Source organism: Danio rerio, chromosome 19 (genome assembly GCF_052040795.2).
Source record: "Danio rerio strain M-AB ecotype USA chromosome 19, GRCz13ab, whole genome shotgun sequence".
NCBI classification, from domain to species: Eukaryota; Metazoa; Chordata; class Actinopteri; order Cypriniformes; family Danionidae; genus Danio; species Danio rerio.
The window spans coordinates 31,346,511-31,362,194 of NC_141039.2; the positions used below are offsets into that span (position 1 = coordinate 31,346,511).

General features: G+C 37.3%; 1 long non-coding RNA gene across 1 annotated transcript in view; it reads left to right on the top strand.

Moving 5' to 3' along the window:
- LOC147832585 (uncharacterized) overlaps positions 1-7,839 on the top strand; it is a 104,482-nt gene extending 96,643 nt beyond the window's left edge. The window contains exons 2-3 of the long non-coding RNA XR_015516976.1: positions 5,570-5,668; positions 7,551-7,839. This is a non-coding gene — a long non-coding RNA (uncharacterized LOC147832585). The remainder of the gene's footprint in view (positions 1-5,569; positions 5,669-7,550) is intronic.
- The last annotated feature ends 7,845 nt before the right edge of the window (positions 7,840-15,684 follow it).

Below are 15,684 nucleotides of genomic sequence, written 5' to 3' on the forward strand. Positions count from 1 at the left end.
CCGCAGCTCCACGCTCCAGGCCCTCCGCAGCTCCACGCTCCAGGCCCTCCGCAGCTCCACGCTCCAGGCCCTCCGCAGCTCCACGCTCCAGGCCCTCCGCAGCTCCACGCTCCAGGCCCTCCGCAGCTCCACGCTCCAGGCCCTCCGCAGCTCCACGCTCCAGGCCCTCCGCAGCTCCACGCTCCAGGCCCTCCGCAGCTCCACGCTCCAGGCCCTCCGCAGCTCCACGCTCCAGGCCCTCCGCAGCTCCACGCTCCAGGCCCTCCGCAGCTCCACGCTCCAGGCCCTCCGCAGCTCCACGCTCCAGGCCCTCCGCAGCTCCACGCTCCAGGCCCTCCGCAGCTCCACGCTCCAGGCCTTCCGCAGCTCCACGCTCCAGGCCCTCCGCAGCTCCACGCTCCAGGTACGCCCCCGCTGCATGGTCCTGGCCCTCCATCCCTCCCCCAGTTCCGCCTCCGCTCCACCTCCCGCCTGAACAGTATTAGGAGTGTCTGGAAGCCACTCCTTAGAGGGGGGGCTCTGTCATGTTTACCAGTGAACAAACCACCAGATGTCGCTGGTAAACCCTCAGTCATGAAACTACAAATCTGCCAGTTAATGGACTTCAAGTTCATACATGCTTTTCACCCACACACCTGCTCACTCATCTAGCTTGATTACATTTGCACACCTGAGGACTTTCAGAGACTGATTAACACACACTATTTAAGCCACACATTCACCCCTTCAGTTTGCCGAGTCTTGTTCACTGTATAGTAGCATTACAACGCGTTTTCCTTGTCTTGTTTTCCTGTTTTGAACCTAGCCTTGTTTATTTAGTTATCCTTGTCTGCCGCCTGCCTTTCGACCTTTTGATTGTTAAACTGACTACGATTCTGGATTGTCCTCACATACCTGTTTGCTCCCGTATGGACCACTGCTTGCCTGACTGTGAATAAACCTGCATATTGGATCCTACCTTCTGTTGTGGTGTTACTCCCCGGCGTTACAGAATTACAATAATATGAACTAAATTTTTATTCATTCATTCATTTTCTTGTCGGCTTAGTCCCTTTATTAATCCGGGGTTGCCACAGCGAAATGAACCGCCAACTTATCCAGCACATTTTTACGCAATAGACGCCCTTCCAGCCGCAACCCACCTCTGGGAAACTTCCAGACACACACTCATACGCTACGGACAATTTAGCTTGCCCAATTCACCTGTACCGCATGTCTTTGGACTGTGGGAACACTGAAGCACCCGGAGGAAACCCACGCGAACGCAGGGAGAAAATTACTATGCATTGAGAAAATTACTGTATATTTTACAGTGAAGATATACTGTACAATACTGTAAATGCACATAGAACAAGATAAATGGTGCTGTAAATGTAAATACTATCACAGGCTTATGGTATAAGCAACAGGCATGATACATTTCTGCAGAGTGCAAATTATGTAGCCAGAGATATGTATGGCTGCATTTCATTTTCAAAACAAATGCTACAGGGCGGCATGACACCACCGATGGCTGTTCCTTTTAGCACCACTGTTCCTTTTATCACTACCAGCTGACTGCTTACCTCTGTATGGAAGTTTGTCCGGTATTACTAGTTTACTCAGTAGCTCTCTACATAACCTGATGGATTTAGGTTGGGGGGGTGAGTTGACCACACCAGTGGGTTTCGAGTCTGGCAAAGAATGGTTCCAGAAATTAGGTAAAATAAAAGAAAAAACAACAGGCTAAAAAAGGTGTGAAAGCACTGCTTTTCTTTTTCTACTAGCAGTGAATTCTACAGTATTTTGCTGTAACTGATACACAGCAAGTTACTGGAGAACTGCAATTAGACACTCTCCAACTGCGCAGGAATCACTTGACTGCTATAAACACAGCAGAGACAATAATCCTAGTGAAAATACACACATGGATGCAATTTAAATGTTAAAAGATAGCATAATGTACGATTTTTAAGTGTTTTGAATTACAGGGACAAGGGCATGTCCTCATAAACCACCATAATAGAGTACAAATAGACAGGGACCTCATTTTACTGATCCACTCATCCCCCTCTTCAACCACCCTCCTCTGCCATCCGCTGTTCACTTTCACTGTCTTCCACGACACCCCTAACCTACATCCTCGGTTAACATGCCAGATCCGTTACCCCGATCTGTTCCAGGACCTCGCATTTCACAAATTAAGCACTGCAAATAGATCATAGCCATGTCATTATACAAAAAAAGAGTCCCTGTAAACCACCAAAACCAGTATATACACTAAACATATATCTAAATAGGGGGCTTCCCATAGATATAATGATTTTTACACTGTACAAACTGTATATTCTTTCCCCTACACCAACCCTACCCCTAAACCCAACCTTCACAGAACACATCCACCATTTCTACATTTAAAAAAAATACACTTAATTAAGTGTGATTTATGAGTCAATTTTCACATGGGGACCAAAAAGAATGTCCTTATACATTCAAAATGTACTGGTATTGCTATACTCAATGTCGTTTGGTACCCACAACATACGGATACACACAAAGACAGACACACACATACAAAACTTAATTAAATTCTCTCTAACATTCAAAACAATCCTCGGATTAGTTGATCACATCCATCAGAGCAGTTCTGGACACGTCAGGCTACATTTCAGACACTGTCTTGGGACTGAACACTGAACATGCCGAGGACTCACTCCTCAGGCAGGTAATTGTCTCAAAAAGATCCTTCTGCTGCGCGAGTCTCTGCAGAAATGACTTGACCCTTCATCTCAATCACCCATTCAACAATGCTCCAAACCATTCAGAATCATTACCCTCCATTACCCAGCAGCCCCTGCTGTAATGCCACCGCATCACATTCCACAAGGACTCACACGCGCGCGCTCACATACAAAAGACCAGGTGACACGGCGACCCGTTAAAAGTATCTCATCACACTGTCTTTTTTAATGTAGAGGAGTGCGAGTGGAGCGGGTCTACGGGAGAGAGCGGGGTAATGACACTTTGAAGTGTCAGGGAGGTCAGGTGAAAGCAGCGTTTGTGACTCTACTCCATTCCTGCCGAGAGAGGATTCAATTATCTTCATCCAGACCAATTACAGGCGTTCTTCTGTGGCCCATGGACCTCACCTGAATTATTCAACCCTGCTCTTAAACATGAATGGCATGATGAGGCAGAAAGAGAGGGATTTGTTTGAAAAAAAAATGGATGAATGTAGCCCGAAGGAAGTGTGGAGTCTGAGAACAGTTCATGTGAGGATTTATAGTTATGTTCAAGAGAAGATTCTAATCCAAACTGAGACACCTAGAGAATGATTGATCATGTAGGCAATTTGTAAGCAATCTATGTTCCTCAACGGTTATTTGCAGCAGTTGTGTGTATACAGTTCTTTGATTATCCTTTTTTTCAGAAGCCTTGGTTTTGCAGGTCTTCATTAAAGAGTGAATCAAACCAAGCGTCTACAAGATGAATCATAACATTTACTTTGATTTGAAGCATTGAAGTATATTAACAAAAGGCAAAGGTAAAGAGTGTGTGTTTAATGGATTAAATGGGGGATCCAAACAAACCTGTGAAGCATCGTTAATTGCAACAGCATTAAAAATGAAGAAGAAAGTATAACGATTTAAAGATGTGGATTTCATGTATGGGTCAAAAATGAGAGCCATTATGGTTATAGTCTCCTTTGTTTTCATGTTTCATATATCTACTGCCAAATTCTGAATATGGATGAAAGAATAACATTGCATAAAGCAACGATTAATTAGTATTTAAGGACTGCACTCCTCAAATGATCTTTAGAGTTTTCTAATTTGACATCAAATTATTTTTTAAAGGCCTGTTTCCACTGAGTGCTATGGTACGGTATGCTTTTATGGCCGTTTCCACCATGAAAAGGTATCAAAAAGCGAACCATACTGTACCACTTTTTGGGTACCCTTTCAAAAGGGTACCTAGCAAAACAAAAGGGTATCAAAACGCAGAGCAAGATGCACAGCTAACCTGTATTGGTTTACAGAGAAACGTCACTAGTGCATACACAAACAAGAAGAATGAAAACAAAGGAAACACTATTTTTAAATACACAGCTAAGACATTACACCATAATAATATATTCACATAATAATGAGCAATAGTCGAACATACCTTGTTGTCATCTTGATGAACAGCCACAAAGCCAATAAGAAAAGCAGAATTTACCTTCTGCCCTGTAGTTGTTTACAAGGCCGTCTAAAGCGCGAGCAGTTTCTCTTTCTTGCGTTAACTCGCCGAGCGTTTTTTTTTTTTTAAATAACTAAATTGTTGAGTTGATTATAATAACGTGCTCGTGATTATGTGATTAAACAGTTCTGACATCCAATCCTTTCAGGAATGTATAAATATGAGAGTGTACCTCGAAAAAAACAGGGGAGAATCCAGAGAAAACAAGCAAAGCAAATAATTTTTTCAGCAACCTAAAATCTATTATGAACTTTTGGACTATTATGAACTGGGAATGACAGAATTTCTTTCTAACAGAGGTTACATGTGCTGGTGAAGATTAAAGACACAGATGAGAGGTTTGCACTGAATGTAGGCTGTGTTGTGTGTTGTTTGTGAAACCAAATAAGGACTAAATGTATGCTGTAATGTAGTTTTTTCTGTAACTGGTAATATATCAGAGACTGTAAGTGTTTGTATGTGTTCATGTATGTTATTATTTATTTAATATAATTGTAGATGTTACAGTTGACTATTTCACCTTATCATTGATCTGCAGTTATAATCAAATCATGTTTATAGAAAGGTTAGTAATGAACATTTATACACAAGTATGTATGTGTATAAAACATCTGTTTTGTGCAAAGTGCTTCTTATATGATATGTGAACGACCCTTACAGCTTTACTTTGCCATTTTCCTCGAGCGAGAATGACAGACTAAAACTTCCGGACATTGCTACTCTTTTGGCAGTGGAAATGCAAGCCTGATAAAGGTGACCCATACCATACTGTACCACTCAGTGGATACGTGCCGTGAACATCTGATAAGATTATTTGTATTAATAATATTTGGGGTAAAAACTGTTAAACCAAATACGAATAGCTCTGATACAGGTCCGTAGCCATGAGGGCATTCGGGTGTTTCGAAAGACACACCTCTCACTGACAAAAGTCCAGAATTTGTTTCATACATGTTCTCATTTGTCCTATATTAACTGCTATGCCATCATAAGTTGAGGGGAAAAAAAACATTGAAAAAGGTTTTACGACAGAGCGGAATCCTCTCTTGGCTATCGCTTTGATGTGACTTTAGATAATGAGTTTTGATCAGTGCAAACAATTATTTTATAGGAGCCCAACATATAGCTGTCACGGCTGCACAAGAAAGATAAAGGAGGTTAAATTGTTAAGGTATTTATTCAAAAGGAGCAACAACAGTAGAGGATGAAGCAGGTGAGTGGCGATGCTGTGAGTGGCGATGCTGTGAGAGGATTTCACGCACAGTTAAAAGAGGTTAGTTCAGTTCTTCGGAAACACCAGCACACACATATAAACACTTCCCTTAAGCAGGTTGCTTTATATCCACAGGAGAAAGAGGGATAACCATGGAAGCGCACAAGAGAAAACAGGAGAGCTGATGAGGAAGACCATCTGACCTTGATTCCAGCCGGTGAGAGACTGGAGGAGGTGAGACTTTATTAGGAGTTCGTGATTGGGGTGGCAGGTGCGGACTGTTAGTATTCAGGTGACGGTTCAAGTAAGTGGTGTGTGGTGGCTGGGGTGGCTGGGACTGCGGGAATGAGCTGAGGGTGTGACACCAACTTTGCAAGAAAACACACACTCTGACATAAGGAAAGTCATTATTCGGTACTGTATTGTTTGTAAATAGAGAAAACATTCTACAAGTAACTTTTATTTTAAATCCTGGACCTTGTTCTTGAAACAGAAAATTACTAATAAAAAGATGTGAAGTACCAAAAGCCACCTTTATTTCAATTAAATTCATATAGGCCAACTATTTTGGCTATTGTTGCTCTCAATGAATTTTCAAATGTGCCTTTTTACAAGAGAGGCTAGAAAAATCATAGAGCTCTACATTATTATTATTATTATTATTATTAAATATTATTATTATTATTATTATGTTTGAATTTTATTTATTTATTATCCAATGACCAAATTCTGACTGAGTAAAGTTAAATGAGCTGGCCAGTTTGTTTTGATCAACAAATGACAATGTGCTACAGTTTTTAACTTAAAACATTAACAGATTCCTTTTTTCTAATGATATATGAAGTAATAATTTAGTATTTAAAAATAACTTTTTTTTTTTTTTTACATTTCTTCATTCAAAATTTTTAGGAAATACAATTTTTGGTACATCATAAAATGTGGTTATGATGACCATCTGATAGGCTAATCAAGCTAAAAACAGTGCTTAAAATGTCATTAAAAATGCAGTTTTAAAATCTCATAATTAGATAGAAAATGAAGTGTATAACTGCAAAAAGGTCCACTTTTTGAGAAAAAAGAACCACCCCTTTCACCAGGCTGGCTACAGGGCTGTTATAGTTTATCATTATCGATGTCTTTGGTAAATGGACTATATGCACAGCTAGTGTTTTTCAGCCAATGATGAACTTCCAGTGTAAGCTTTATGTTTTAAATGTCATAAGGTTCCTTTTACAGCACTGAAGTTGTAATGTAGTTAAAATATAATCAGTTAAATAGACTTAAGTATTCATTTGGTTGTTAAAGCGCAAAAAGAGACGTAAGACCGTTTAAACACAGGTGCTTGTCATTAGCAGCAGGCTGGTGCAAAAATTAAATTTAAATTATACTGGGGTAAAATTAATTTCCATATTTTAAAGACATGACATGGAAAAATGCAGTGCTTCTTCTTTGGTCTGATACCAACTTTATATCATATCTCAGCCAGGTATTCAACAGCGATGTTTTTTTTTTTTTTTAAAGAAATCAGATCCTAAAAACAGCGATTTTGTATGGGATGACAATTAACTGGAAGCCCATAGGCTGGCTAACTGAAATTAAACTTAAGATTTAATGTCAGCAGACGGTACAATAAAAGTTTGTTTTATTTATAATTGTATTAATAACACAGTAGGTCTGTCTTTAAAATTTAATTTCCCTATGGACAAAATGCAAAATAAAAAAAATAAAAAGTCAATCCTTTCTGGGTTCTGTATTCACAAATACACAAAAAACCCACAGAGCTATATAAGGTACAAAAAAATAAAAAAAATAGAAATTAAAAAAAACTGCCTAAACCGTAAATAAAAGGTCACACAGAACTGCATTGTGACACAGTACAGGAGGTATTCCATGCATTAGAAAATCTGCATTCGCTAAACAATATGTATCCATAAAGGTATTATGAGGTTCAAAACCAACTGCTCTTATTGAATTGTACTGTATAGTTTTGTAAAGAGCAGTTTGAAAACAAAAGTCATGGAGGGAGATGGAAGAAAAGTGGTGCCTTTCATCACTCCCTTTCCTGCTTTCACTGTTTCCCTCCTTCTGTTTCCACCTCTCCTTCATGGTCTGACAGTTTGACTATGTTCCTAGAGAGAGGATGTGCTCACCTCCAGGTGCAAGAGGAATCCTGCCAGGACTCCTTCCCAAAAACCAAGGTAATCAAGGAGCACTTTCCAGACTCACCTTGAAAATATGACCAGCGGAAAACTAAAAGAGGCAAAGGAGAGATTTTTAAAGATCACTACTGCTCAAAAAGTGAGAAAAATGTGAAAAATGTAATAAAATCTAAGCTAGGAACACTAATTTTAAGCTAAATATTATGTAAAAATGGAAATGCAGCATAAATGAAATATTGTCATTGATGGAGAGGGTCTTCCATTCTTTTCATGCATTACGTTTTTCATGAAATCCAGAAATGTTTGAGAAAGACTTGTGAATGTGATCTGAATTTCATTCCTTCATAGATTTACTCACTTTACATTTCACTTTTGGTGAAGAAAAAAAAAAAAAAACATGCCGGCAGCTAGCATTCTGCAACTCTCTTATGGCCGCCCTACTGAAACTAAGCAGAGATGCAGCCAGTTAGTACCTGGATGGGAGACCACATAAGAAAGCTAGATTGCTGCTGGAAGTGGTGTTAGTGAGACCAGCAGGGGGTGCTAAACTTGTGGTCTTTGTGGGTCCTAACGCCTTAGTATATTGATTGGGATGCTATACTGTTTATTGAGTGCCGCCTTTTAAATGAGACGTCCTGACTCTGTGGTCATTAAAAATCTCAGGGTGTCCTTCAAAAAAGAGTTTAACCCTTGCATCCTGGCCAAAGTTGCCCATTGGCCTCTTTCCATTATGGCCTCCAAACCATGCCCATATCACTCTGTCTAGTCTCCACTGATCAGCTGGTGTGTGGTCTGGTGCAATATGGCTGCTGCCGTGTCATTCAGGTGTATGCTACACTTTAAAAAATGTCCAGATTTTCAAAACATGTTACTGTAATTTCTACAGTAAATTACATAAGTATCATTTGACAGGATTTAACTGTAAAAATTCACAGTAATGTGTTGTATTCATAATTTATTGTAAAATTAAGGCAGGTTGCATGATTACAGCAAATTACTGTAAAAGGGCTATATCTTTTGCATGTTAGTTATAGGAATTCAAACTCTTTTTATTTTATTCAACTTAGAGATTAATACAAATAAACTTTTATGCCAGTATTGTTTTTTTATATTTAGAAATAACATAATGTTATTGCAGCTTCAAAACCAATTTGGTTACATCTTTAAAAATAAGAAAAATCAAAAAAGAAAAATCACCGTTTTGAAACAACATGAATGTCATAGTAAATTTTCATTTTTGTGTGCACTGCACCTTTATTTAGTTTTATAAAGGTAACAAAAATATGAAATAATTTTTAAAGCTGTAGCAGGTGATTGACTTCAGAAGCACTTTTTGTTGTGCTGGTTGAAAGTCTCTTCACAGTCTAATAGTAATAATTAAAGCTGATGTAACGTTAGATGTTGTTGTTACAAATAGATTATATCTTCACAGAAGTGTTGTTCAGCCACTAAAATGCTCCAATGAAAGATTGATAAGACTATTTTCAGTTTCATATATATACAGTATTAGTAGATACTTAATAGAGACTTAATATTTGCCAAAGATTTTAGAACCGATTGTATTAGTCATTGTCTACAAATTGGGTCTTCCCTAACAAAAATCAATCAATTAAACAAATACAAAAGCATTACATAACGTTCATGTTAAAAATCACATGTGAAACAAACACGGAGCACCTATGGAATGTTATTTTAACGTGAAGCTCATTTGACACCAGAAATGTGTGATTTTGCGTCATTATTATGTAAAATCTAATTATTTGCTACAATTACAACGCACTCTTTAATATGGTAGTACCCAGAATGTCATATATATGAACACTGTAAAATATTTGACCTTACATTTACAGTAAATTACTGGCTAACAATTGCATTACTTTCACAGTAAGGTACTGTGTCTAAATTCATAGTAAGTGAGGTACATCATAATAAAAATTATTCTGTAAATATCTCTAAATATCATAGAAGTGCCTGTACTAGCATAAAGGTTTGTGTGTATTAATTTCTATGTTGGATAAAATATTAATAGTGTTTGAATTCTATAACTATAACTAACGTGCAAAAGATATAGCCATTTTACAGTAATTTGCTGTAATCATGATGCCTGCCTTTAATTTCACATTAAAATTCTGAATACATAAAATTTAACAGTTAAATCCTTTAAAGTGGCACTAATGTAGTTTACTGTGAAAAATTACAGTAACATGTTGTGAAATTCTGGAATTTTTGTTTACAGTGAACACACAAAACTTACCTGATGTAATGTATTTAAACTATGATTACTTTACCTCACTTGTAACCTAAACTGTCTGGAACATCAGCATAAGGAAATGTTTTAACCATCGTCCCTGGCTTTTCCAAACTGGAGTTAATGTAACACATGAAGTCAGTTTGTTAACATAAAATGACATCATGATATTAGTGTAAATGAGCATTTAATTATTATTAATATTTTTTTAATCTGATTATATACTTCATATAACATTTAATCAGTAACTTCCAGAACTGGGCTGGAATAATAAACAGATACTACAAAAGCACATTGCACTGAAACAGCAGTGGTCACACTGTGAGTTTGCGAGAGTGTGTTTGCTAACACACAGAGCAGATGAGAGCACAGCATTACTCTCTGATATGAGTGGCTGTTCATTCTACGGTTCCCTTATGTGTTAAATTATTCACATCCAACCACCGGCTCACATCAGATCACCCCCCTGCTGGACAATACGCTCTCATTTCAGTCAACAATTCCCGACGATACTGCCGCCCAGAGAGCATTACTGAGCGAAGGCAAAGCTGGGCTCAGGAGTGATCTGGAGCCGCGTGTATGTGTGTGTAGGTGTAAGGTGCTCTTAATTACTGCCGTTATTTCTGGCAGTGTGTAAATCATGCGTTATCCCTGCTAATGAGTGCTAGCGCTCTGTACGTGCCTTCAATAAAATCTCACAGCTTCACTTTCAGAACTGCTTTTTCCGTTATGGAAATGAAGAGACAAACAATAACCTGGTGTTAAGGTTGTGAGGATAGAGTATATTAAGCAGAGACCAAACCGTGGTAAAATAACAAGACTGCACTGTCAATATTAAGTAAATAAACATTTATATATGCGATAAAAAACTTGAATATGTATATGTGTAATATGTAATAATATGTATATGTAAATGTGTTCATATGTAAATATGGGCCATGAGTCCACATCTTTTCACATATAAGAGGTATTTGTACCATAATGATTTTACGGTACCTTTTCAAAAGGTATTGAACATTTTAGGTAGCGTCATGTATATTAACATACTAATATGCACCTTTAATGGACCCTTCATCTAGAAATGTTTAACTTTTGAAAAAGCTTTGGTACAATTATTTCAAAGGGTATTCAGTCCCGTCTACATAATACTGTGACAGCTTAATGTAATATTTTATGATTTTATGAAATACGATTCAAATAAAATGTTATAAATAAAATGTAGTTTTTTTATTTATTTAACTTTATTCTATTGTTTGTTTGTTTATCATTTGTTAAATTTATAAGTAAAATTTGTTTATTTATTATTTATTTAATGTTATTCTATTGTTTGTTTGTTTATTTAACTTTATTTATTTGTTTATTTTACTTTGTTTATTTGTTTGTTTATTTATCTTTATTTATTTGTTTGTTTATTTATTTGTTTTTTTAACTGTATTTATTTGTTTTGGGGTTTTTTTACATTCCTTCATTTTATTTTGCTTTCGCACAAAATACGAGCAGGATTACAGGCCCCAAAATAAATTTCAATTTATTCAATTGCATTTTATTCATTCATTCATTTTCTTGTCGGCTTAGTCCCTTTGTTAATCCGGGGTCGCCACAGCGGAATGAACCGCCAACTTATCCAGCACATTTTTACACAGCGGATGCCCTTCCAGCCGCAACCCATCTCTGGGAAACATCCACACACTCATTCATACACACACTCATACACTACAGACAATTTAGCCTACCCAATTCACCTGTACTGCATGTCTTTAGACTGTGGGGGAAACCGGAGCACCCGGAGGAAACCCACGTGAATGCAGGGAGAACATGAAAACTCCACACAGAAACGCCAACTGAGCCGAAGTTCGAACCAGCAACCCAGCGACCTTCTTGCTGTAAGGCAACAGCACTACCTGCGCCACTGCTTTGTCCTTTGAGCAAATCGTACTAAAATGTACGAATTAGATCGTACAAATTCGTACATTTTAGTACGATTTGCTCATCCCCCAATGACGGTTGGGTTTAGGGGTGGGGTTAGGTGCCACGCCTCCTTTTTAAAATCGTACAATTACGTAGGACTGAACTCTACTAAACTGTTCCACTAAACTGGCAAAACGTAAAATACTTATGTTTTCTCGTGAGATCAGGCTGAAATATCACTATAGTTTTCACTATAGTTTGCACTTTATAACTTATACCTATATCCTGCACTTGCACTCTTGCAATATTTTGCACTCTTGGTAAGACCTAAACTGCATTTAATTACCTTGTGCATGAGTATTGATAAAAAAGTTGAATCTAATCTTGTTTAGACATTGATGAGAGATGTTACACACTGAAGCAAGTGAACCTAAAAATTTACTTTGGTATGCTGTGTATTGGTGTTCAGCACAGCAGTATGAAATGGCTGTTACAGATTCACAAAGCTAAAAAATAGCTTTCAAAAGCAAACCTTCCCGAAAAATCACCTGTACACAATCATTGGTCTGTAGTAGTGATCTAATAGGCATGTGTGGCTCTATTTTGACATGAAAGTTTTTTTATTTTCTCAGTTTATTTTCTCTATTCAGTCCATCATAATCCGATGTATAATTAAAATATATAAACAACATCAGCCTTTCTATTTGGAAGCAGCACTGAACACTTTGCTTAATAATGTAGATCTGCTGCTTTCAAGCAATATATGCTGTATAAAATGCTTTTTAAATAATGTCAACATGACTTATAAGAGTGTTGATTTGCACACAAAAACCCACTACTCTTAAAGGGAGTATTCACCTAAACATATATTTACACACTATTTAAAGTGGTTCCAAATATCAATTTCTTTCTTCTGTTGAATTCAAAAGAATACATTTTTAAGAAACTGAAAATCTGTAACCACCGACATCCACAGCAGGAAAAAACAAATACTAAAGTCAATGGTTACAAGTTTATCAAAAAAAAAATTCCCCACAAAGTCAAAATTTACTGATATATGACATTTGGTCCTCAGTGTAAGAAACTCAAGGTACACAAACAAACACGCGCACACACACACACACACACACACACACACACACACACACAACATGCATTTACATATTCATTGAGCTAGATTCCACTGGTGGGCAAAGAGTGCATATGAGTAGGTTGTCTCAAATGTGTCTAATGTGTTTAATGTACGCCTGCTCAAAACATACCAATAAAGCAACAACATGCAAACACAGACATTTACAATCACACTCATTACAAGAGGGACCAGACACATGCTAAGAATACCATAACCACTGAAAAGATGTCAAATGAATAGCTTCTACAAAATCAACACAATCAAATGAGGAAGATGGTTAGTGAGACACTGAAGCAGTCAATTTTTGAGATTTTGGGATTTAAGGTATCTCTTTTTTTTATTATTCTGATGTAAAGAAATCATCTAAAATGTTAAACTACACAGTCTTACTCATATGAATATTCTAAAGGATTTTACAATAGGCATAAGTTCCTAATTTGGCTGATTATGTACAACATTTTATTTATTATTAAAATATATATATATATATATATAAATAACAAATTTCTAAAAACTGGTTTATGTAATGTAATGTAATGTGTATTTGCATTTATAGTGTATGGCCATACACACAAAGTGCTTCACAATCATGAGGGAAGTCTCTCCACACCACCAGTGTGCAGCAACAGCAACAGTGTTCAGCATCCACTTGGATGATGCGACGTCAGCCACAAAACAACAAACTTATTGGTAGAGTGGAGAGACAATAGCTGTTTCCATCAACCTATTTTTATGCACATTTTGCATATGCGCATAAAAAAACGGTTAAAATGTCATGATGCGCATACATTTTGAAAATGCGCATAAAAATAAACTTTAAATAAGATGAACTTTTTATTCGATAAGAAAAGATGCGCATAAACTGCGATGGAAACACTTTTACTGCACAAACTCCAGCATGCGCATTAAAAATGGTCATGTGATTTTGTTAAAAGAGATCATGTGATGGTAAAAATGTGTGTGAATTGACAAACCAGCAGGCTGAGCACACTGTAAAACATCTAAAATGTTGTTTTGGTCATTATAAAACGCCTTAATCATTTCAGTATTAGTGTTATTATTTTATTAATGACCTCCAGAATCAAGAGCGTCTGTGCTCCATGTCTGACACCTTCAAACACCACCACACGTTTATGGCATGTCAGGATTGCTTTCTCAGGCGCAAGTCATTTATTAGATGAAGAGCAGATTGATGCAGCATGCAATCGAAACTAAAATTTTAACAACGTTCGTTATCAGAGAACATTTTAGCACTGTCGAGCACGTTCTTAAAAAGCACTGGTTAGCCATTGCATGGTTTTCGCTACATTCATTCTTCCATGGCTGGGCACCACGCCAAAATTCCTCTCGCCACGGCTACATTACAGCTTCTCATTCAAATCATTCAGTCGTTGTTTTTTTTTTTTTTTCAGGTAAAAATCGCAGCAAAACGTATTAAAGGGTAAATGAATTATAACAGCACAAACTTTTCTGTAACCGACCGTAATAGTGCTGTGCGTCATTTGTTTAAACCTTTAAGGTGAGGTGCTGACTGACTGGCTGGCTGACTGACAGGTGCGTGATGCGTGAGGCCAGAGAACACGACTCATAGCTGTTTCACTTTACTTCAGGACGCATTAATACAGCTCTGTAGGTCTATTGGAGACGTTCATGTGTATTCTTAGCAAATCTAATAAACGTTGGGGACATAGTAAATCGCACTTCAGTAGCGTTTATTTGAGAGTGCATTGCGCACAAGAAGATCTGCGCTTGAGCCGCGTGTATTTGAGGGGGCGTGTAAAGTTTTGTGCACAAGCAAATGAAATCGTGAGGTCATGAATAATTGTTTGTTCATTTAACTTTATCTATTTATTTTACTTTATTTACAGACAGTTTTCTCATGTGGTCTCTCATCCAAGTACTGACTAGACTCATCCCTGCTTAGCTTCAGTGAGTAACCGGTCTTGGGCTGCAGGGTGATACAGCTGCGATGTATTAAAAAGTGCAAAAATGTGTCGATTCATTTTAGCATGATGACGGCGCATGATATTTTACTAGATATTTTCAAGATTCTAGTATTCAGCTTCCTGTGACATTATAAAGGCTTAAGAGGACTAACAATTTTGACCTTAAATTTATTTATAAAATTAGCACTGTTTTATTCTAACCAAAATAAAACAAATAAGACTTTTTCAGAAGAGAAAAAAAATATTACAGAAAATACTGTGAAAAGCTTTGCTTTGTTAAACATCATTTATGAAATATTTTAAAAAGAGAGAAAAAAATCATGACGGCTAATCATTTTGACTTTAACTATATCTCTTTTTGTTTGATTCGCCTGAAGGTGGGTGTTAGTATCAAAATATGCTGGAACAAATACTGACTAACACAGTGAAAGCACAAATGACACTTTTTTAAATGGTTCAAAACAGGCCAAGTATGTTATCTTTGCTCTTTGAAGTTTATGTCTCTTAGGCAAACAGACAGCCGAGAAATGGTCTTTTATGCAAAAGTCTTAGGAGGCGATTATTTTAAGATATAACCTAAAGAGCACATGAAAGGCCCACATTTAAATAGACAGATAAAGACTCAGGTTAGAACAGCCAAACAAATAATTACTATGAAAGTCAGTCCTGTCACTGCCTGAGCTAAATGTCACAGAGAAAAAAAGTGGCTTATGATGCAGATATCAGACAAAGTGATATGGTTCAAATACCACAGAAAATTAAAATCTGTGAGTGGTTCAAACAAAAATAGCAATAGGCTACCTGAAGTTTGATCTAGTGGATACGTTGGATGCTGTGTGGTTAACAGCTTATAAAAA